This window comes from Pleurodeles waltl, chromosome 11, assembly GCF_031143425.1.
Source record: "Pleurodeles waltl isolate 20211129_DDA chromosome 11, aPleWal1.hap1.20221129, whole genome shotgun sequence".
NCBI lineage: Eukaryota > Metazoa > Chordata > Amphibia > Caudata > Salamandridae > Pleurodeles > Pleurodeles waltl.
In genome coordinates, this window is record NC_090450.1 from 526,146,252 (window position 1) to 526,168,975 (window position 22,724).

The 22,724-nt window shown below is 45.2% G+C and overlaps 1 protein-coding gene across 4 annotated transcripts in view; it reads right to left on the minus strand.

Moving 5' to 3' along the window:
* U2SURP (U2 snRNP associated SURP domain containing) overlaps nucleotides 1-11,717 on the minus strand; it is a 478,698-nt gene extending 466,981 nt beyond the window's left edge. Inside the window, exons 1-3 of one of the 4 annotated variants that reach the window (XM_069213906.1) lie at nucleotides 11,514-11,717; nucleotides 9,039-9,110; nucleotides 6,722-6,784 (exon numbers count right to left, since the gene is read on the minus strand). The gene's annotated coding sequence lies outside the window, so the exon portion shown is untranslated. Of the gene's footprint in view, nucleotides 1-6,721; nucleotides 6,785-9,038; nucleotides 9,111-11,277; nucleotides 11,391-11,513 lie in introns of those variants that run through there. The other 3 variants (XM_069213908.1, XM_069213907.1, XM_069213910.1) reach the window with 3 other exon arrangements.
* Nucleotides 11,718-22,724: the final 11,007 nt, after the last annotated feature.

Below are 22,724 nucleotides of genomic sequence, written 5' to 3' on the forward strand. Positions count from 1 at the left end.
ATCGTTAGATATCGAGAAGGTGTTTGACACCCTGAGCTGAGACTTCCTCCTCCTGACCCTAAAACATATGGGGTTCGGTCCTGGCTATCTCGGTTGGACCTGTGTTTTGTACGATGGTCCGACGAAGAGGGAAAGGACAGGTCAACTGATCTCAGACAGTTTTGCAGTTCAAATAGGCACTAAATAGGGGTGCCCACTGCCCCCACTAATGTTTGCCTTCGTCATGGAGCAACTGGCCTGCCACCTTCGGGGACTTGGGAGGTAGGCATACACAACATCATCTTGCTGTATGCGGATAATGCCATGGTTTAACTTTGTGATGTGAAGGCCGCCATTCCAGGCCTAATGGTTACCTTTGGGGACGTCTCGAAGCTCATGGTTAACTGGACGAAATCTGGTCTGTCTCCCCCGGCACTGTGCCCTGAACTGCAGAACGCTGCTCTGCCGGGATCCCAGTTACAGTGGTGATATGATATATTCAAATATCTGGGCTTCCAGATATACCACTTGGAAAAGAACATAAAGGAAGGCAATGGGTTCTATTCAGCGGTCTCTGCCCTTCTGGTGCTCATTACCCTTCTCTCCACTGAGTCGGGTGGCAATCTCAAAGATGCTGATACTACCCAGATTATTTTTTGCAGAACTCTCGATAATGCTTCCCAGAATTATTTTTCATGAGTTGCATGGCCTCTTGCTGGAACTGAGATGGAGTGGAAGCCAAAGACGGTTTACATTTTCCAACCTTCAACGACCTCTAACCAAAAGCGGATTAGGGGGCGCCTAATTTTGAGCTGTGTTATGCAGCGACACAGCTGCAATGACCAATGGCCTAGCTGCTGTCAGCTGCTTGCCCTGAACTGGCACGCGTCCGTGAGATCCTAGGTGCCTTAAGTACCTACACGTGGCTGTTCGACCCAACCATTCACTCCCGCCGTGAGACACACCAGATGACTATGGCCCGAACCTGCTGGCGCAGATTTATACATGGTAAGGGACCTCACCTCCCTTACTCTCCGTCGATTGTGATATGAGGCCAGTTGCGACTCAGTAGCATTGTACACCGACACAACTAGGGTCCATGTCGTGAATCGGGAGTTGACTAACTTGGGGCGCACGCTAAATGAGATGGAGTGTTGCTACAATCAGTAATGGCTAATGCTTGGTCCCCGGCCCTACAACAGGTAAAGGAAGAATTTCTTAATCAAAGATTCTGACTCACGCAGTTTAATAACGGACATAAGGCTGACCTGCAACCCTCCCCCCACCCATTTAGAGCGTGTTCCCGACCCTTGCCCCCAGTGCCCCCGGTGCTACCTGGTAGATGCAGGGTTTTATCATATGGTTTGGGATTGGCCAGTGCTGCAACCAATTTGAAAGGTCACTACCACAGGTGCTGAGTTTGCGAACCATGCCCTCACACCCGAATGCTGACTGTTGGGACCCCGCCCCAGAACGAAGGTAATAAACACCTTCATAGGTTTGTCGACCTTGCCTTTGTTCTGTTTGAAAGGCAGGTAGAGATGCTGTGGAAGGCACCTGCTCCCACCTTGGTTCTCCAGCACCGGCTGACCACACTTCTGACATGGACACGGGCACAAGCTAACACCCATAAATCACTACGTATGAAAGGGGACTCGCAGACTAGAAATAAATGTTAGGACAGATATTTAGCAAGTGTTGAAGGTAAAACCGATATAAGACCACCATCAGCCACCTCACGACACTTCAGAGGCAGGTCCACAATCACAAAACTAAGAATGACCCCGCTGTTCCTAGGGGTGGAGGAAGCAACGGAGAAGCCCTGGAGCACCGCACCGGAGGACTTTGCACCCTGACATAGTCTCTTATGGGCCTGCCAGTTATTCACCGATATGGGTCTCCTCCCCTTCCCCATGTGGTTACCCACTAGATCCACGAGATGCCATTGTCAAACAGTTCATGTTATGGACTGTTTGCTCCCAGCCAGCGCAATTGCCCAACACGTCCCACTCTCACACCAAATAGACCCGACGGTTAGAACTGTTTTTGTTAATTGCACACGTTTCAACATACTGCTCTTTTTTGCTGAACCAAACAGCAGCTGATCTATCAATCCTAGCTGTCATCCCTCTAATGAAATGACGGACTGCATTGTTCTGCTTGGATTTGCACAAAGCATTGATGTTGTTTTACGGATGGAAAATCAATTAAACATTTTTAAAAATATACAGATTGAGAGGGCCAGGTCGTTATCTCCATGTCATGTCAGCATCTTCAGTTTACCATTCCTACCAAGACCATGTTGGACAACGGTGCTCGTATTTTCCCTTAAATGTAACGTTCTAAACTTGCGTCCGAAATTCCCAACCTCTCAAATGCAGACTGCTACACAGCAAGGACTGAATAACGTGAGGGTCACTTAGCAGCTGTGCAGAGCTACAAATTATCAATCTTGTTTGCATAGACAATTTCTTTCAACAGATGCAGCAGTTCCGCCCACCAGAGAAGCACATACAAACACGTACCACATGCGCTTTGAGAAAGACTGTTTACGATTTCTTAATCACCGTTTCCCCCAAAGGAATTACTTAAACACTCCAGCTGGCTTTGTTTTGTTGCATTATGGGGTAAAAGCAAAATTAATGGTTACGTTCTATGCAGCAAAACAGTAGCTAGAGATAAGCTTTCTTGTATTTTTATTTTTGGCAAAGCTGTAAAGTACACTATATAACTCCAGCCTCAAACTCCATCCGCTTAGAGCAAATATTTAATAATTCTCATTCATTATAGTGGAAAACTTTTGATTGGATTTTAAAAAGGAACTATTTTCATGTACACAAAGTCAAAATTTGTCAAATACCTTCTGTAGTGTGAAAGGGAACTGCAGGTTTGGTTGTTTAAATGATATGTTTAGCAGCAAGGAAGGGGTAGGTAACGCTGGTCTTAAAAACAAGCACTGGAAAGGCCAATGGGCCGTTTATTGGTTGCCAGCCTTTTGACTTTGCCAATGCTTGATTTGTTTTTTGTCGTCGTCGTTGCAAACCTTACTGTTGGGTAAGCTTCGGCAAGCTTCTTTTTTACTGTTAAAAAAAAAAAACATTGGCTAAAATGCGAAAACATGTTGTGGTCTCAGAAAACACTGACATAGAAATTCGGACCCTGAAATGAACTATTTTTTCTATGGATGTACTCCTGAAAGAGCAGAATGATATTACTCACAGTGAAGTTAGTCAATGGCTGATGTGGGCTGGTTCACTGCACCTGCTGCAGTGGGCAGAAATAACAAGCAGTGGCAAAGACAACTAGTCTCAGCTATGCAAGATCTATTGGCTTTGTAATTTGCTTTTTTGTTATTTTGCGTGGTATGGTCTGCCATAGTATGGTGTGTCATTGTATGTCATGACATGGCCTGTTACGGTATAGTACGATATGGGTTGTTATTGTACGGTGTGGTATAGCTTGTCAATATACATTATGGCATATATGATGAGGAATGGCATATATGATGTGGAATGACTTATTGTACAGTATGGCTTGTTATTGTGTAGTGTGGCATGATATGGCCGGTAATTGCATATTATGGTATTGTTCATTCTTGGTCATAAAAAATTGTCCTGAATAGTACAAATTAATGCTAAATAAAAGAGAACTCAGAGCAGTAATATGTGGATGTTCACAGCTGACAAAACGTACCCCAAAAGTTTACACTGAATGTCTTGTGTTTGGAAGGCAAGCGTTTTTAAAAAACTCATTGTTCACGGCAAACAGACAAATATTTGTCATTCTAAAGCGGATCCACAAAAAACTAACGGATTGAAAAAGTATGCATTAAAGAAGATATTTGATGTCTGTGTAAATCAGAGAGAAGTCTGATAGCAATAGTTGCAAGTTTCACAGATAAGCACTTTTTGTTCAAAACGTTCCCGAGACACCTCCTCCCTCCAGCAGACATTCCTCCTACCCCACTACCTAATAAAAACACAAACACACCAAAATGTCAGCCAGGAGTAGCCAATGGCACAGTGGTAATACAACCTCTAATCTAGCGAACAGTACTAAGAAAGGTGTCAACAAATTCAAGCTCTTCATTCTCAATTTTCAGGGAAATGCTACAGAGAGGCATAAAAGCAAAAACAGTCACAAAACCAAAGGAATGAGTATAAATTCATAAACCTCAATCCATCTCAATAGAAAACAACAACTCACCAATGACTGTTAGGAATATTCTATGAAAAAGATTATATTTCGCAAAGAAACACATCTAATGCAGGCAAAACACAAATATACAAAGAGAAAACACTTAGACACCAATTGATATAATAAATGTGACCTTAAGACTATCTAGGGAATAGTGTACAATTGCAGTTCCAGTTTTAGTATTTCGGTTGTTCAAAGAAAATAACAAAATGTGAAAACTCCACCTTTGGTGCAGAAACGTTCTTACCAACAACCAACCACTTCATTGAGAGCTGAAATCTCTAGGTGTCTGCTTTCAACATAAACAGAAGACCCTAGCTGAAAGAAATACCAAAACCAAATCCAGTTGAGATAAAAATACCACTGCATACCCCACTTCTGCCATTAAAGTTAAAATACGCAACATGTGTTCAGGCACATATCAGGTCACAACACCCAGAACTCCTTCACCAGAGGTGTCACATCAAGGACTAAAAAGAAATGTGTTTTGTGCACACCCTGGTCACCATATTTGGTAACTTACTCCCATCAAGTTTCAAAACTATACATAAAACCATCAGCTAGGGAAGAAAGTGTTGGCAGCATATACTGAAGTATTGACAAACCGTAAACCACCAAACTCCTGAACTGAGAAGTGGGCATTGTGTGATCAAAACAGTCATGTCCTAGGAAAAAGCAGTGATCTGTTACACTAAGTATAGGCAAATATTTTTGGACACAAACTTCGAAGTAGGCTCACATCTACAAACTGAACAAGAAAATCCTCTTAAAGCATATGGCTTCAGCCTATGAACTGACCGTCAGAGAAAAATCAGATCAAACTGAGAACAACCAACACATTTGGCTTTAACCAATTGGTGGAGTTATCTTATTCACAAAACCAGTCATAAAGAACTATCATTCACATATTTTATTACAGCATTCCAAAACTATTGTTGCCCCACTTGCTTATCTCCTTTGTCCATTTTGCCTTAATGATCTTTTCCACAATCCAAGATAGCCAACAAGACACCATTCCTTTCACACAAATCAAAAATTGAAGTATTATCATAAGTGAAGCAAAGTTAAGAGAACAGATGAAACTCAACTTGCAGCAAGCTCTTTAAACTAACATAATCAATAGCTGAGATTTGATTTCCCTCCCCCTCCTACTCCTAATGGATAAAAACACATGAAATCGGAGCTCAAAGATTAAACACATGCTTCTACCATCCTTTTAGGGGTATTAAAAAAAGCACAAAATCATAAAATGGGAATGGTTGGTGACTGTGATAGTTAATTACTTTGGATGTCAAACCGCACAAAACCAGAGAAGAATAGAAGTAGGTTAGTTATCAAGGCAACCCGTCCAATAAGAGGGCACCAACAGGTAAAAAAATATTGGGAACTTGCTTTCAAACAAACATGTATCACAGAAATTCCTAAAAATTATGCCTTTAGACATCTCTTAAAACAAATTGCTAAAGTCGAAGCTTAAAGTGAGAGGCACTGTATCGGCAAATGTCATCTAGACGGAAAGTTCTCCAATATATGAAACACATTCCAATTATATCTTTTGGCATCAGCAGGAACTAGTTACAGACACTGGAAGCCCTCCTCTTTATACATTATGTATTTTCTTTAGCAGGCTCTGGCACACAGCTGAAGATTTCTTTAACCAGGTTCAAATACTGAGCTCATATTAAAAATCGGCAATGAAGAATATGAAAACCACTACGACTACATTCTCAAAAGTGTCAGCTTTCCAGTAACTGCAATCTCAATATAAAATAATGTAATTAAAAGAATCCCACCATGGACAGCACGAGCCCTCAGGATTCTCCTATACCTATATTTAGGAGGATCCTCGTGGTTCTAGGTCTTCTGCACTCAAGATGCTTCACTGCTATCTGGTCAATTATTTTAATGCGGCAACAAGGTAAATGAATGGGCTATATGCCAGTGACAACAGTGGAATGGCAAGCTTTCAAAGGGTGCACTGGAAAAGCTCCAGACATTAGTCATAACCTTTACAGCATCAGTCTCACCCAAAGCATTACACAAAAGTAATTAATACCAATAAATAAAACATTAAAAAAGTAAACGATGAAAACAATCATTGTGTACAATTCATAGAGTACAAGCAAGTCAATGTACTGGAACTATAGAGGCAAGTCAAGCGATGTTTTGGACAGGGTCAACACCAATTTAAGCTTGAAATGACAACTTGATGCCCACAGCATCAGCACACTCGTGTGGAGTATGCATGTCTATTGATAAGTCCACAATTCAAAAGCATAACGTTCTGTGAAAATAGCCTAAGAAGACTTGTCTACAACATTACAATCGGCATACCAAATATAGCTTTAAATGTATTTACTGTCCTCACAACCAGATATTAACTTCCATGAGTATCGGTTTGCACTTTGAGACGTTCAATACTTGGGCACACGTTAGATACACCCAAAAATGGCTTGCAAGGTCCGTAAAAACAGCATCAAGTATTTAGCATACACTGGTATAGAGTCCAACAGAAGCAAATACTGACAAAGCCAATAGGTCTCACCTTTCAAAGGATTTGGATGATCTTTTGACTTGACCAATGCTTGTTGCCTGTGCTCCACAGCTTCTGCAAAATAAAAATAAATCATAAAAAGCCAAAATGGCTCACCCTAGCACGATGATCTATACGTATGCATATGTTAAAAAATGGACCAAAATATTCTTGGAGAGGTATATTAAATTATTAAATTAGCAATAGAGAGAACGGAACAGGCGCGCAGTAAACTGCAGTAATCAGGCCCATGCAAGATGAGGAGAGGTGTGGGGAACAAAAGAGACTAGCGTGTCTGGGAGGGGGGGCGGGAGGGGGGACTGTAGGGGTTCATGGAGAATTCGAGGGAGGTGGTCATGGGAGGGCAAGTACTACATATGGGAAAGAGCAAGAAACAATGCCAGCCAAAGGAGTGTTGAAGGAAAAACTAAATAAAAAGCTAATTCCCTGATGTCAGCCAAGGAAGAATCCAAGTCGTCACGTAATCAAAAGGATTGTAAAGAAACAATGCTCCAGGGATTGTCAAACACAAGAAGAGGTAAAAGAGAAAACATATGTAACACTATTATTCTAAAGCAACCAACCTTACCGTAATAAGGTGATAGCATCTGCAAAGTATGATGTCTATGCTATGAACATCACTACCAACAACTGAAGATCTGGGCGAGCTTTCCACAGTGTCCTGGGGTATTCAGCGGTTAGTGGGCAAGAATCAGATTTGTGAACTGCCTTGAATCAGTGGTGTGAAAGTACCGCCAATGCGAGGGGCAAGTGTGTTTGGGTTGTGATGGGTGACATGGGAATGTGGACTGCTGTAGCACGAAGCTCAATATAAAGCCGTCATTCCGCGCAAAAGGAAGGGTGTGGTGAATTCACCAGAGCAGAGAAAACCTACAATGAAGAAAGGCAAAAGGAAGACCCTCCAACCAAAAGGAAGACCATGTTCGGTGGACGAGGTTTGAAGAGAGAGGAATGCAGACTGTCTTGTCCCCCAAACACTGAAGACAATCTGCAGACAGCCCATGGTCTTGGGCACACATGAACACAATGTCCCACCATTCACACATATTAATGTCAATCACACAAAGTTAGGCAAGAAGCAGCAGTTATTGAATGATCCCACAGCAGAGCTAGGATTTGCAGCTCCAGAACTTCCTTCTTTAAAACATCCTAATATGTCAGAGAATCCCCTTGCACATAGATGCTTGTATTTCAATTTCTTATTATTAGTCCCACGGTATTTGCAGATTTCCCTGTATTTTATTCATACTAGGTTTAAACAGCCAACACGTGCTTCTCCCATTACAGTGCCTGTCCAGCTAGGGCTTTCTGTATGGAAATATTCTTAAGAAATCCTGGTGCTGAGTGTTAATTGGAGTCCTAAGGCTTAGAACATGCCACTGCGGACCATAGGGACCTCATTGTGGCCTTCCCGACACGGAATACACTGATTAAATCCCACATCTTAATTTAAGACTAACACTCAGCACCAGGATTTCTTAAGATTATTTCAGTACAGAAAGTGCCCAAGCCTTGAGAACGCCCCAGCCGAACAGGCATTGTAAGGAGTTAAACATGTGTTGCCTGTTCCAACTTAGTATGGATAAAATGCAGGGAAAACTTAAAATACTATGAGACTAATAAAAGGAAAGTGAAATACAAATATCTGAGTGCAAGTGGATTCTCTCACACACACACACACACACACACACACGGATATTTTAAAGAAAGCAATTCTGCAGACAAAGAAAAGTTTGTTTGGAAAACCCGACTCAGCCTACATACACACACATTTGTCTATGAGGAACAGTTGACCCAACCCCTAAGGAGTGTCTCTTCAATTTTCACAGAACGTACTTCAAGCTTCTGAAGGCTCAGTGGTAAAGGAGGGAGTAGTTTGGGCCTGCGGATCTACTGCATTATCCAAACCTGAAATGTGTTTCCAAGAATAAGTCTTCAGTCAGTAGTTATTCGAATGATCTGAATCTTGTGAGGATCCATTGATGAGCATTACAAGTTTTATACAAGAACAAGCACGGTCAACTTAATACAACGTGTATTCTTTGTATGCCTGAATGCACCCTCAATTAGTAGTCTGCATAAGGAGTTGCTCAGAGCAAACTCTGCCTCCAGCATGAGAGGTCATTCCAGAAGCAACATGCGCTAAGGCAAAAGGGTGAAATTCTGTCCAAAGGTATTCACTAAAGATCTCATGAAATGCTTAAAAATTAACTGTATGGCTACCAGAAAGAGGCACAGCGTATTTAAAAGCAATGTACCTGAAAGCTGACAACATGCATGGGAGACAACAAGCTATAGCAAAACTTACTTTGAAGCAAAATTCCAAAGTTTTGTGGTGAAGTGAGTTGGCAGTGTTTTGTATGGCTTCTTTGCTGGCAGTCTAAAAGGAACATAGCCGGTGTTAATTGGTTTAAACTTAAATGTTACAAGTCTATATTCTTTATGCCACATACAACAGATTTAAGGCATTCCAGTTGGAACTATTAGGATTAAATGCCCCTTCAAAGTATTGGTACCTTTTGAATAGACCAGTCTATCCAGTATCTGAGACTACAAGACCTTCTTAACACTATGACTAATTAGTATTTTGCATGTTGGCCCCTTTACTGTACTGTGTTGATTCAATGATTAAGCATATAATAATTACAAACACAATCCCGTTTGTCTGGCAGGTAGGCACAGATAGGTGTTATTAACCAACCCAATGGCTCTCATGTTATTGACATCAAAATAAGAAACAGCTGAGTGGACCTGCTGAAAAATAGACATGTAACACACAGATCTATACAACAGCTGATTTGGTACACTGGGCAATCTTAAAGGCTTATTATGAATCAAAGATCCAAGCAAAAGACAACCGCAGATTTAACTGATAATAGCAGTGTGCTTCAACATACACCAGCAAGAATTCCTCCTCTAAACTACAATAAAAGGTGATATAATCCGGCACATCCATATAATTGCACTGGGCTAGATGTCAAATGGTGCAGGGGTGTTATTTTTTTCTGTTACCTCTCTCAAATGCAGGACTGTGCTCAAAGCCTGAGAAGGCTCATGGGAACAACGCTAGTTTAATGGATACAACTGTTTACTCCTAACCCGTAGGGGATAAAATCACCTACACAAACAGACTTATCCATTCAGCACTATTTAAGACCCAAGTGGCGCTCTAAGGCATAATAAAGGTAGGCATCAAAGGTGAAGTACAATTATTTGAGGAACACAGAGCTGAAAAAATATGTAATTTGCTAACATCTACCCGGCCCGGTGGTAGGCCATTAACAATACGGCTAACATAGTCAAGAGAACAAGCAATGGACCAAAACTGTCCGGGTGATGTGGCAGACATCACTTAACAGACTAAAAGGGACTGGGCAGTCTGAGTTAACCAGGTAATCAATTAAATAAAACGAATTTCCCTTTCAATGTCCTAGCAGGCCGCGACCATTAGAAAAACGCAATACTCAGTATTTGGTAATTTTCAGAATGGACTCAGTGGGTGGGATTTTGGGGAGTGTTTCGCGTTAGTGGTTACTGGTACAGGTCCAGCAATGCTTAACTCACAAGCCCAATAAATAAAGAAGTGCTATATATTAGAGAATACAGAACAATGGATGTTTTACATTGTCCTCCAAGTAGTAGATGTATACCCGCGGGAGGATTGGTGTTTTTGCACAACCTTTTAAGATTATTAACTGTGCAAAAGCCAAACTGTTTTGTTGCAGCAATTCCCTAACCGCTCCTCGGCAAATCCCTCGCCAACTGGTACAGTCAAAAGAATTAAGTGAGACTGCATGTGTGGCATTTTCCAGTTTATTTGGCATTGAGGGTATTTTCTACACAAAACACGTGGCACATAATTTATAGATGTCAACAAAAAACACTGATCAAACTACAAAAAAAGGACGCCACGTGCAGCGCTGTGACGCGACACTCACATTGCAAATATATATATATACACACACACAAATATAGGTCACCGTTCAATTGCTGACCGACGAACTCAGTACCAATGAGGTGACATTTTTGCTGAGACAGTATTAGTGCGTGTTAAGAGGTCAAACTAGCAAAACAATGCTGCCAAAATTGTGCTGCATGATTTACTACTTCTCGCTACATACACTGAAGCAACGCATAATTGGGACCTCCACTGGCACACAAATCAACGACACTGGGTATAGTACACCCATCAGATTCTGAATGTCTAGTGTGTGGTTATTTGAATCCCCTACCTAAAGAAAGAGCCATAGAGGGGAGATGCAACATTTTACTAAATGTCACCTTCAGTGAACTCGCTACAGTGGTATGTTTGCTGCATTGTTTCGGGAGCCTTGCAGTTAACATTGGAGGGGGCCCTGTAACCCTCGACTGGCCCTCACTCGGAGCGCGCACGGATCACGTGCATTCTCCCTTCAAGTAGTCCAGTACCGAAGAGCGTCAACAGGCTCACCGGCTCTGCGCACGTTCAAGAGCCTCGGACAATGCGTCCAAGTTCACTGACTTTAATGGAACCCTCCGCCCCAAACGCATGACTTCTGCCGACTCACCTGGCTGGACTTCAGTCACCTGCTCTCGTAAACCCAGAGCAAACAGCAAACCCCGTTCCACATGTGTACTGGGAGCAGGCACCCAGGGGGCAAGAGGAAATCAGTGAAGCCCCAAAAACCAGCAGCAGATGTACGAATAACAGAACCCTCGGAGCTGGGGGGAGTGGAATCTGCAGGCAGGGAGGACCATGTCTGCGGAGCGGTTAGCTGCTATTCCGTAGCCATGTCGCACTCACCGAATTCGTAGCGGGCACTGGCCCGCAGTACGGTTTGCAGAGACGTGAATGGGATACCCCAGACAGGACGACACGAAGCCGGCCTGTCACCGTGCCCTCCGCACACAAGGGTCTCCCTGCAGCGGCACAGCTTAGGGGCCTAGGCCCGGAGAAGCGGCGAAACTCCGCAGCTGCGGGAGGGAGGCCCTGAGGTGACGTGTCCGTGACTCTCAACGAGCCGGGTGGCTATGGGCTGCAAATCGCGTCACTAGCGCTGCTGCCTGGGGAAGTAACCGAACTTCCGTCGGATGCGCCATTGCTCACTGTCGCTGACGCTTGTCACTGGGGTTCTGAGATGGATCTACCTTCAGGGTCTAAAGTCAAAGAAACAGGCACATGATACATTTCAACACAATAAAATTATATTGCACTGACGTGAGGCACGAGCACTACGGAGACTTTTGATTGTTTGCAGTGTTTTGTTTGTCATTTTTTCAGATTGCCAGTCTTGACATTTTTATGTCTTCGGGGACGTCCGAGTGACACTCTGTTGCCAAATGTGTGACACTTGAAATGGCACATTAACACGAGTAATCCAAATTATGTAGTCTACTCTTTTATAAACAGACAAATATCACAAATTACATCCTTTTGGGCAGCCCGAAGTCCTAGAAACCAATCAATCACGTAATTTATAAAGAGCGCTACTCACCGTTAGGGTCTCAAGTAGCTGAGGGGGGGGGAGCTACTGGTCGAATGTCTTGAGGTGTTTCCCGTAAGTCAGGAGGTCCTGGGTCTGGCATAGGTAGAGCGGTAGGGAGTTCCAGGTCTTGGCGGCGAGGTGAGAGAAGGACCTTCCTCCGGCGGTGGTGCCGCCAATGCGGGGGACGGAGGTGAGGGCGAGAATGGCGGAGCGGAGCTGGCGGACGGGAGTGTGGAAGGTGAGTCTGTCGTTGAGGTAGGCCGGACCTGTGTTGTGGAGGGCTTTGTGTGCGTGGGTGAGTAGTTTGAATGTAATCCTCTTCGATACGGGTAGCCAGTGTAGGTCTCTGAGGTGGGCAGAGATGTGGTCACGGCGTGGGACGTCGAGGATGAGTCGGACGGAGGCGTTTTGGATACGTTGCATTTTCGTTTGTAGTTTGGCCGTGGTTCCTGCATAGAGTGCGTTGCCGTAGTCCAGTCGGCTGCTGACCAGGGCGTGGGTGAATGTCTTTCTGGTTTCAACGGGAATCCACTTGAAAATCTTGCAGAGCATGCAAAGGGTGTTGTAGCAGGAAGAGGAGACTGCGTTGACTTGCTGAGTCATGCTGAGTCCAAGATGATTCCCAGGTTTCGTACTTGGGTGGTAGGTGTGGGTGCGGCTCCTAGGGAGGTAGGCCACCAGGAGTCGTTCCAAGCGGAGGGGTTGCTGCCGAAGATGAGGATCTCTGTTTTGTCTGTGTCTAACTTGAGGCGGTTTGATTCCATCCAGTTGGCGATGGCGTGAAGTCCATTGTTGAGGTTGTATCTTGCTGTTGTAGGGTCTTTCGTGAGGGAGATGATGAGCTGGGTGTCGTCTGCGTACGATACTATGTTGATGTGGTGGGATCGTGCGATGTTGGCGAGAGGAGCCATGTAAATATTGAAGAGTGTTGGGCTGAGGGAGGATCCCTGGGGGACGCCACAGATGGTTTTGGAGGATTCGGACAGGTAAGGCGGAAGGCGGACTCTCTGGGTTCTGCCGGAGAGGAATGAAGAGATCCAGTCGAGGGCCTTGCCACGGATCCCGGCGTTGTGGAGGCGTGCTCGAAGGGTGTGGTGACAAACGGTGTCGAAGGCTGCGGAGCGGTCCAGGAGGATGAGCGCTGCTGTTTCGCCTTCGTCGAGCATGGTCCTGATGTCATCTGTAGCAGCAATGAGTGCAGTCTCAGTGCTGTGGTTCTTGCGAAATCCGGATTGGGAGGTATCAAGTGCTTTGCTGTCTTCCAGGAAGCGGGATAGTTGGCTTTTCACGATTTTCTCAATGTCCTTCGCTGGGAAGGGGAGGAGGGAGATGCGCCTGTAGTTTTTGGGGTCATCTGGGTCCGCCTTGGGTTTCTTCAACACGGTGTTGACATCGGCATGTTTTCAACTCTCCGGGAAAGGTGGCTGTCTCGAAGGAGCTGTTGATGTTGGTGCGGAGGTGGGGGGCGATGATGTCGCTGGCTTTGTTGAAGATCTGGTGTGGGCAGGGGTTCGAGGGGGAGCCGGAGTGGATGGAGGCCATGGTGTTGATGGTGTCTTCATTGTTGACTTGGGTCCAGGCGCATAGAGGGTTGATAGAACCAAAGGCCAGGGCACACCCAAAATGTAACCTCGTATGGTAGATCCAAGTGGTGCTTCAGGAATTAAACCAAAGTCCGGCAAGTAGGTGACACTCAAAATTTATTGCAGGTGATTCCAATAAAGTGATCAAATTCAAATACAAGTCCAAACAGCAAAGAAACTGCTGGCACGTGTTTCGTCTTCAAGACTTTGTCAAGGCTCTAGCTACACAGATATATGTAAAAAAGGAGAACAAAGTCCCAAGAATCCATTGGACTGAATTAGGTCTGACGCTTACTTCACACACACCGACGCGTCCGGCACAGTTGTAATTGAACCATTATAAGGCCTATCATAGCCCCTGTACTGCCACTATACTCCACATGAACGACTCATTGTCAGACCTAATTCAGTCCAATGGATTCTTGGGACTTTGGGGGTCATTCTGACCCTGGCGGTCACCGACCGACAGGGCCAACGACCGCGGAAGCCCCGCCAACAGGCTGGCGGTGCTTCCTGGGCCATTCTGACCGCGGCGGTAAAGCCGCGGTCAGAAAAGGGGAACCGGCGGTTTCCCGCCGGTTTACCCCTGGCCCAGGGAATCCTCCATGGCAGCGCCGCCATGGGGATTCCGACCCCCTTCCCGCCATCCTGTTGCCAGGAACAGGATGGCGGGAACGGGTGTCGTGGGGCCCCCTAACAGGGCCCTACAAAGATTTTCAGTGTCTGCTTCGCAGACACTGAAAATCGCGACGGGTGCCACTGCACCCGTCGCACCCCTGCAAATCCGCCGGCTCCATTCGGAGCCGGCTTCCTCTTTGCAGGGGCTTTCCCGCTGGGCCGGCGGGCGATCTTTTGGAGATCGCACGCCAGCCCAGCGGGAAAGTTAGAATGACCGCCGCGGTCATTTGACCGCAGTGCGGTCTTTTGGCGGTCTCCGCCCGGCGGGCGGTGCCCGCCGCCCGCCGGGGTCGGAATGACCCCCTTTGTCTGCAAAGACACAGGCACACTGGAAGAGGACTTTATATAAAAAAATCTGTATTCATTTTTAACACGGATAGTCCTTCTTTGCTGAATTTAAAAATATCAGTCTCAGTTCATTAAGACCGCTTTAGCACACATTAACTTTAGGTCTAAGCCCACCAGACAGCACAGCTGTCTGGTTTGCTAACAACATCATGGGGACATTTGGAAAGCTTCCCTGGGAATGCATGCCACCATTACTGACCATTGGTTTTGTGATTTGTTACTCACATTTGCTTGCTTTCTATTTGCTGGCTCTATTTTAGGCTGCCCAGCTTGAATTCAGCCCTTCCATGGCCCATATTTATGTACTGTACCCTTAAAAGGGTTTGTTTTATGTAAACAGGCCTTTAGATCTTGTTCTTGTCACATTTGCTGCGTATTCAGACACAGTAGTCAAATGGGGGGCTCTGTCTTCTAAGGCAGCTTGGTGTTTACTTTTCTTTCTCTGACTTCAAAGTGAGAGGATTAATATGACAACCGTGCTAGCTACTAGAAGTATGCTGAAGGAGAACTGTACAATGTTATTTTTTTTCTAGCACACAGCACAATGTAAATGTCTGTAAATGAACTGTGAAGATATTTCAGAATATTTCAGAATATTTCAGAATTCAGAATGCCATCCTAGATGCATGAGTCTGTTCCATGGGCCACTGTAAGTATTGCACCACATCTCAGTTTCCTCCTATCGAGGAGGCTAACGTACCTTTGCTGGATCACTTTCGTCCATGGATGGATGTTCCCTTCTGTGCCCCTGTGGCACTCGACTTCACTTCACTCCATGCTACTCTACACCACTGTGTACCACTGTACACCACTTTACACCTCTCTGCACCACTCCACAACGTTCTATGCCACTCCATGACACCCCACTCTACTCCTCGACACACCGCTTTACCACACTCTACTCCACACCACTGTACTTTACCCCCCTAACTTTTAGCCATACTGAACAGCAGCCACTCTTGTGTACAACATGGCTAAAACATTCCACACTTACTACACTACTCTACTCTATGCCAGTCCATTCTACATCAATCTACTCAGCTTTATGCCTTTCTGGTCTACTTTACTCCAAGCAACAACCTCTCCCACAGTCCAGTCTGCTCTACGCCACTTCACGACACTCTATACCACTCTACTCTACAACACTCTAATCCTCTATATGCAACTCAATTCTACAACACTATTCTTCCCTATACACCCATCCACTCTTCGTCACTCTACTCCCTCTACAACACTCCACACTATGCCACTCAATGACACTCCACTTCACTACACTCCATGCGACTCTACACCACTCTATACCACTGTACACCACTCTACGCCTCTCTACACCACTCCACAACTCTCTATGCTACTCCATAACTCCCAACCCTACTCCTCGACACACAGCTTTACGACACTCTACTCCATGCCACTCTACTTTACCCCACTAACTTTTAGCCATACTGAACAGCAGCCACTTTTGTGTACAACATGGCTAAAACATATTAACAAAGCCAACAGGTCTTGCATAGGCAAGATCAATTGACTTTGCCAATGTTTGTTTGAAAGTATGTACTGATAAGAAGAAAAAATACCGGCTTTAGGACATTTTCTTTACTTTGGTACCAGCCAAAGTGTTAATTGAGGTGGCAGAAAGTGAACAGAAACCGCAGCTTCTCTCACTGAGGACAGTCATTGCATCCTGAGGACTAAATTAACCCGTATGGATTATGTTTACCTTGCTGCATATGTAAGGTTGCCACCTTTCCCAGAGAAAAATACCAGTCATTTGTTCACATTTTAGGATTCTGCGAAGGTCATGATGATACTTTAAAAGAACTTTAAATAAAATTGTATTTTTTCATTTTTAATGAGCCTTTCTGTCTTTTTTACTTTAATTACCAGTCAGTGGTCATTAAAGCAACTATAGAACTCACTTTAAAGTACTTTCTTCTTATAATCGCTGTTTTAAGTATGTTCTCAAACTGGATAAAATACCAGATTTAGAGGATTTTCATAATGTTTGTACCACCTCGAACATTAAAATACTGGTCATACATATAAAAATCAGCCAGGTGGCAACCTTATGCACATGGTTTGAGCCGCTATCCCCAGAATGTACCCTCTGGGAGCCCACCTACCTCCTTGGACCTCTACTCAAAAGTAGTCACGGAGAGCCAGTGTGACTACTGCTGCCCGTTCATTGGCCCATCTTGCTGCTCGCCTCACTCCTCACCGCCACTCCCCTGTCCACAAGATTTCATGTAGTCATGCTCAAGTTAAGGCCCTGAGTCTAAATTAATATGCTGTGCACACTGAGCATTAGTGACTGACACAGAGCCCAAAGCTACAGTAATTGAAGTTACCTCTACATAGTGGTGGGCAAGATACTGCAGGCTTGACCCAAGCTAGTGCCAGATGCCTGGCTCTGGCTCAGCTTGAAGTTCTCCTAAATCATTAAGCAAAAAACGAGCTGAGTTTTCATGTGGCTCATGCCTGCCACCCACCTTGTAACCTAATGAGCCAACAATTACAGACAAAACATTAACCTTTGATGTAAAACAGGAGGGAGAAAGAGATGCCCATTTAGTGTCAGAATAGAGCAATATGAAATCAGAAAATCTGAGGTCAATCCCAGCTTTCCCACTTGACCGAGTTGTGTGATCCCAAGGAAAATTATATTTAATTGAGCTTAATTTTTCTTCATTATCTCATATTAAAAGGCCTGCCAATATGTGAGCTCAGAATGTGCGCTGTACAAAAAAATATTCTTGTGTTTCATTTACTGGAATATAATGCTGCTCCATCTAGGCCACGTATAGGGTGCACATGAAAATTCGTTGCCGCACTTGTGAGAATTTTGTGACTGCTGGAAACCAAGGTCTAGGATAGATCCTGGCCAGTTTTCCCCTGCAAATAGCAAGGGGTGCCATCAGTTGCTTCATGGGCAGAAGCCAGGGTGAAGAGTCCCTTTTCAATTTCGGCCTTGAAGGAGGGCAGTGACGTTATCAGGGCGCACCCGGGTTGGAACAATTTGAGGCATCAAAGGGCAGGATCACCCTCTTTTCTCTCCACCACGCACCAATCAGCTTCCAGAATACCGAACAATTTGGAACTGGAGTACTGTGGTTGGGTCAGGCAGTCTGCTGCTGCTCTATTTATTCAGGATATCAAATTAAGTCCCTTGGATGTCACTATACAAAATTATTGTTCTTGCTACATTTTGTTGTGGTATTTTACATTAACTTTATTCACAACTTCATCGGGCTGCTCTCATCGTAGTTTAAGGTTCCTTTTGGCTCATTACCACCGTAAAGTATTCTAATTCTCTTCCATAGTGCCATGTGTCTTTGGTTATCCAGTTTATGGTTGCCCCCGCCTGGGCAGCATTGCAAGATGATTCAATGGTTATTTGTTACAATTATAGGACTTTTTCCTATTTACCCACGTGGACCCAGGGAGCAAGCTAATACTTGTATCCTTTATGGGACAGCATTTAATTGGGGCGGTTCCAAGGACTGGTGCATTGTACCACAGCCCTATCAGCATGTACATGCATTTTTTCCGACCACTCCTAAAGGTGATTTCACGGTACGAGTGCTGTGGTTATACATTGGTGTATGTGCTGGACCCCCTCCCCCGGGGGCTATCACCTGTGGGATGGGTCAGTATTTTAAGTGAGTATGACGGGGGAGGCACAGTCACTGAGTGCATATTTATTCTCAATACAACAGGTGCATAACTTTCGATTGCCATAAGTGTTAATTGTTGAGGGACTCATGGATGACACCTCTGGATGGTCAGGTCTGTCTTATTCTGGGACTACCGTTGACCCTCTGGCCTCTAAATCAGGTCCTACCTATTAACAAAATTGTTACATTTATCAAAGAGTTAGTTTCTTATTTTAACAGATCCTTTGCTGGAAATGGATCGATCTCGCAGTGTGACACACCCAGCAGAGAAAATGTTCATGCAAATGAGTGAGAGGCCGCCCTCGTGGGCGCCTAATTATGTCACTTCTGTCTTGAGGTCACCACCGGTATGACATGGGGTCTAATTTATATGGTCTGGCACATTATTGACTTTATAATACAGTGAGGTTTCGTGCAACCCACGGCTTTACAAGGGTAGCTTGCAACGTAGGGCAAGTAGCTCAGTGCAGATAATGGGTCTAGTCAGGGAATACAACAAGGGTTACGTCTCACTCCAGCTAAGGTCAGGGCCTGCTGGATGGCAAGGATGGAGCAGGGGCTGCCAAACAATACCAGAGGACAGCAATGGGTAGCTTAGCTCCGTATTACTCACCGCGTCCAGGCGTGCAATTACTCCTATAGGGCATGTTAAAAACAAACTGCGGTAGTAGGGCATTTTTTGAGCGACCCTTCATGAGGCCCCATGCTATCGTGCATTAACTCCATTTAATTATGTTATGGTATTATTAAGGCGGGGACCCATGGGTCTAGAAAGAGGAGGCAGAGGTTTTCATCATCCTTCAAGTATGCTTACATAACATAAGTATTTGTAAAGTGCACGTTCACCCAGAAGGGTATCTTGGCGCTGAACAATAGGCGTTTATTGTTTCCCAACTCAATGGTACTCATTTTACCGACCTCAGAAGGATGGAAGGCTGAATGGGCCCACTGGCATTTGAATCTGTGATCATGAGGTCGAACACAGGCCACTACTGTGGAAACATTAGTCTACTAAGCCACCAGACCTGGCTAATACTTGCCAAGTGGACTCATTAGTCCACTAAGCCACCAGACCCAGCTAATACCTGCCCACAGTGGTCCACTAGAAGGAAGTGGACCTAGCTCAGGGGAAGAGGGCGAGTATGCAGTAGCAACTGGAAGTTAGGCAGTGACCAACAGAGTTTCTTTGGGATAATGGGTAGAAGCAAGTTTGCTTTCCTTTGGGGTCCAGAGATCCATTGAATGGCCTTTTCGGGAATCTGTAGAGAGCCTTATGTATGGAGGTCAGGGGATGTACAGCAACAACTCTTTAGTTTGTTGTCTAGTAAATGAAGTGCCCAGCGTAGTACTAGGAGCCATTAGCAAACGAGGCGCAAGATTTATGTCCATCTGCTCTTATATGGGCACTTGATGTGGAGTCCTAGGTAAGATATGAATATGCCACAGGGGCACAGAAGAGACCATCCATCCATGGACAAAACTGATCTAGCAAAGGTACGTTAGTCTTCTCGATAGGAGGAAACTGAGATGTGGTGCAATACTTACAGTGGGCAAAGGAACCAATCCATGCATCTAGCGTGGTCTGTTGGTAAACATTAAGGTTGTGATAGGGCCCACATTGACAGTCGTCCCATAGTGAGGGGGTGCATTTTTCATTTGGGGGGCCACAAGCTCTTCATTGGGTAGTGGCACAATCCTAGGGACCATTTTCCTGAAGCCCTCCAGCGGTGGAGAGGGAAGGGCGAGATCACCAGTTACTACTTCACCCTGTGGCGGAATTTCTAGCAGCAGAAAAAGTGGGCTCCTCTCAAATCTGAACTGATTTACTGAGCTGACCCCTTGAAGGGTGTTGGTTTGTGTGGGCTCTGGGCAGGCAGAAGTCGGGACTGACCTGCTGGTGGTCCTGGACCTTTCTGCCCTACCCTGGGATGACTGGAGGGGGGGGATTTGGCAGGTGACTGGTGCCCTGGCAGAGACGGAGTGCTATGCTGTGGCCTGGTGTATGTGTTGGTATGGTGCTGTGGGGATTGCACATCCCTCTGAGTTGGAGGGGAAGTTGCCACTAAGGTATGCTTGTCAGTAATCTCCCGGATGCCCTTGGTTGAAGGCATGGAAATGAATACGGAAAAGGGGCCTTCTGGCACTTTGCATTCTGGAATGCTGGGCTCTAATGGAAAGAGAAGAGCACTGTTTGCTTGTGTAATCTTTGAGCTGTTTCGCTGATCTTACGTCCTCTCTGCGCATAACAATAACGCCTGCTTAACTGCGGTTAGGATTTCTCACTGATACTATTTGACTATGTGAATAAAAGGCTATGCTGTAATTGAACTACCATAATCGCGGTTGTCTCTCCTTGGGAGTCGTCTCAGTGGGAAGCAGTAACTTGCACATTGTGAGAGCATTATAAGATTGTAACACCCAGCCAGGGGTCACAGCACAGATTCCCTGTTTGTACCAAGGTCAAAGAAGTCCGAAATGTTTATGACTTCCTCTGGCCTGTGCCCTGAAGCAATCAGACCCCCGCAGTTTTTTTGCAAAATACTATTTTCCTGTGAAATTATAAGCAGCCCGCAATAAGCGCTAGTGCTAGCAAACCTACCGCAATAAAAGAACCACTGCATCACATTCTTTTGCACTCATTTGCTTCCATGACGCCCGGCAATTGGATTTCCAAACAGCACATCTTGACGTGCCTCTGCATGCCATGGGCGCTTCATGCATACAGGAAAGTTCTTCTTGGTTCCTATTCTACATCCTTTAACTTAGCTGCCCTCCTGCTGTAAGATGGGATAACTCACTGCCACAGAGCCACAGGTATGTCCGTGTGGCAGACAGCAACACAGAGGCAACCTTCCCCTACTATTTCTGCCTGTTGCAGCTTGGTTTTTGGGAGAGACAGCGAGGGCTCGAGGCGTCTTTTATTTGTGAAGCATATCTTGGTAACCAAGATAAACTATGCAGGTAAAACAAAAAATACACTTCGTTTTCTGTGCACAGTGTTCCTGATAGGGTGCACTAGAATATGATGTAATGATAAAGGTCAGATATTCCTGGTGGGTGCTGCTGTGACTGAGAATTGTCACCCCTGCCCGGCTGTGACTGCGGCTGCGAGTACAGTAATCCTAACCAAAAATGCACCGAAAGAGACCTGAGCTGAAGGAGAAGACCGGCTGACCTCCCCGGGCCGATGTGCACCTGAACGTCCCCGTCAGGGCAACAAAAACACTGAGCCCGACATCCAAGATGATGAAGTACACTCGAACCCCATCAGAACCCGGCCCGTGATGTACGCACGGCGGGAGACAGAGACCCTGCAGAACCCCGTAGACCGAGAAGACCTGTGAGTTGCTACAAAGGGCCTCTGTGCTCGATCCGAGCGACAGCCATGATCCAAAGTGGGAAAAGGTGGCCCAGCATGCACAAAGGAGAAAAAGAGGCCTCCTGATCAGTGAAACCGCTGCAGCCCTGAGACAGTGAACTGGTCCGTTGAAGGATCTTGCCTGTGGACCGGCGCGGAGGAGCGGGCAGTTAGTTGGCCTTGCAATAACAGTTGAGGACCTAGGGGGCAGGCCCAGACGTTGTGGACTCGTGGTCTCCCTCCCCGGGGGTGCCTGCGCACCATAAATCGAACAGGCAGAGTATTCCGGTGCGAGTCAGAGATCCGTTGCCTCTATATAGAGCGGTATTACTGAGCTGAGTGACTGAAGCAGAGAGCACAGGCAACAGAAGCGATCGGGATAACTGTCAGTGCTGCACGATTAATAGGAGGTGGCCCTGCCCAGGCCCCGGCGTTAACACAACCCTGACTAAACCCTAACTTTTGTTGCTCATGACTGTGACACATACCACTGAAGGCTGGCTCCTGGCGGGGTAAAACTGAAGCTACACCACTCAGCCCTTACAGAAAAGTGATGACCATGGGCTACTGATGACGCAGAAAAAGAGGGTCCAACATATATTCATACATATCATGTAATCAAAAGCATATGATGTAGTGTGATTTTAGTAAAGAAAATAATGTACGAGGGAAATTATGCCCTCAGGGTAGTTCGCCATCATTATAAACGAGCTTTATTAATCATGAAGAATTGAAAATTGTAGTAATCCGTCATGATTGCAAGTGTATGCCATGATTTCTTATTTGAAACTGTTTTGCTTAGCTTAAATTTAGTAGAGGCTTTGGCCTAGTTGCCTGGTCTCAAATTCTAACTGCGTGGTTTTTCCTTGAACTAATGAAACATATATT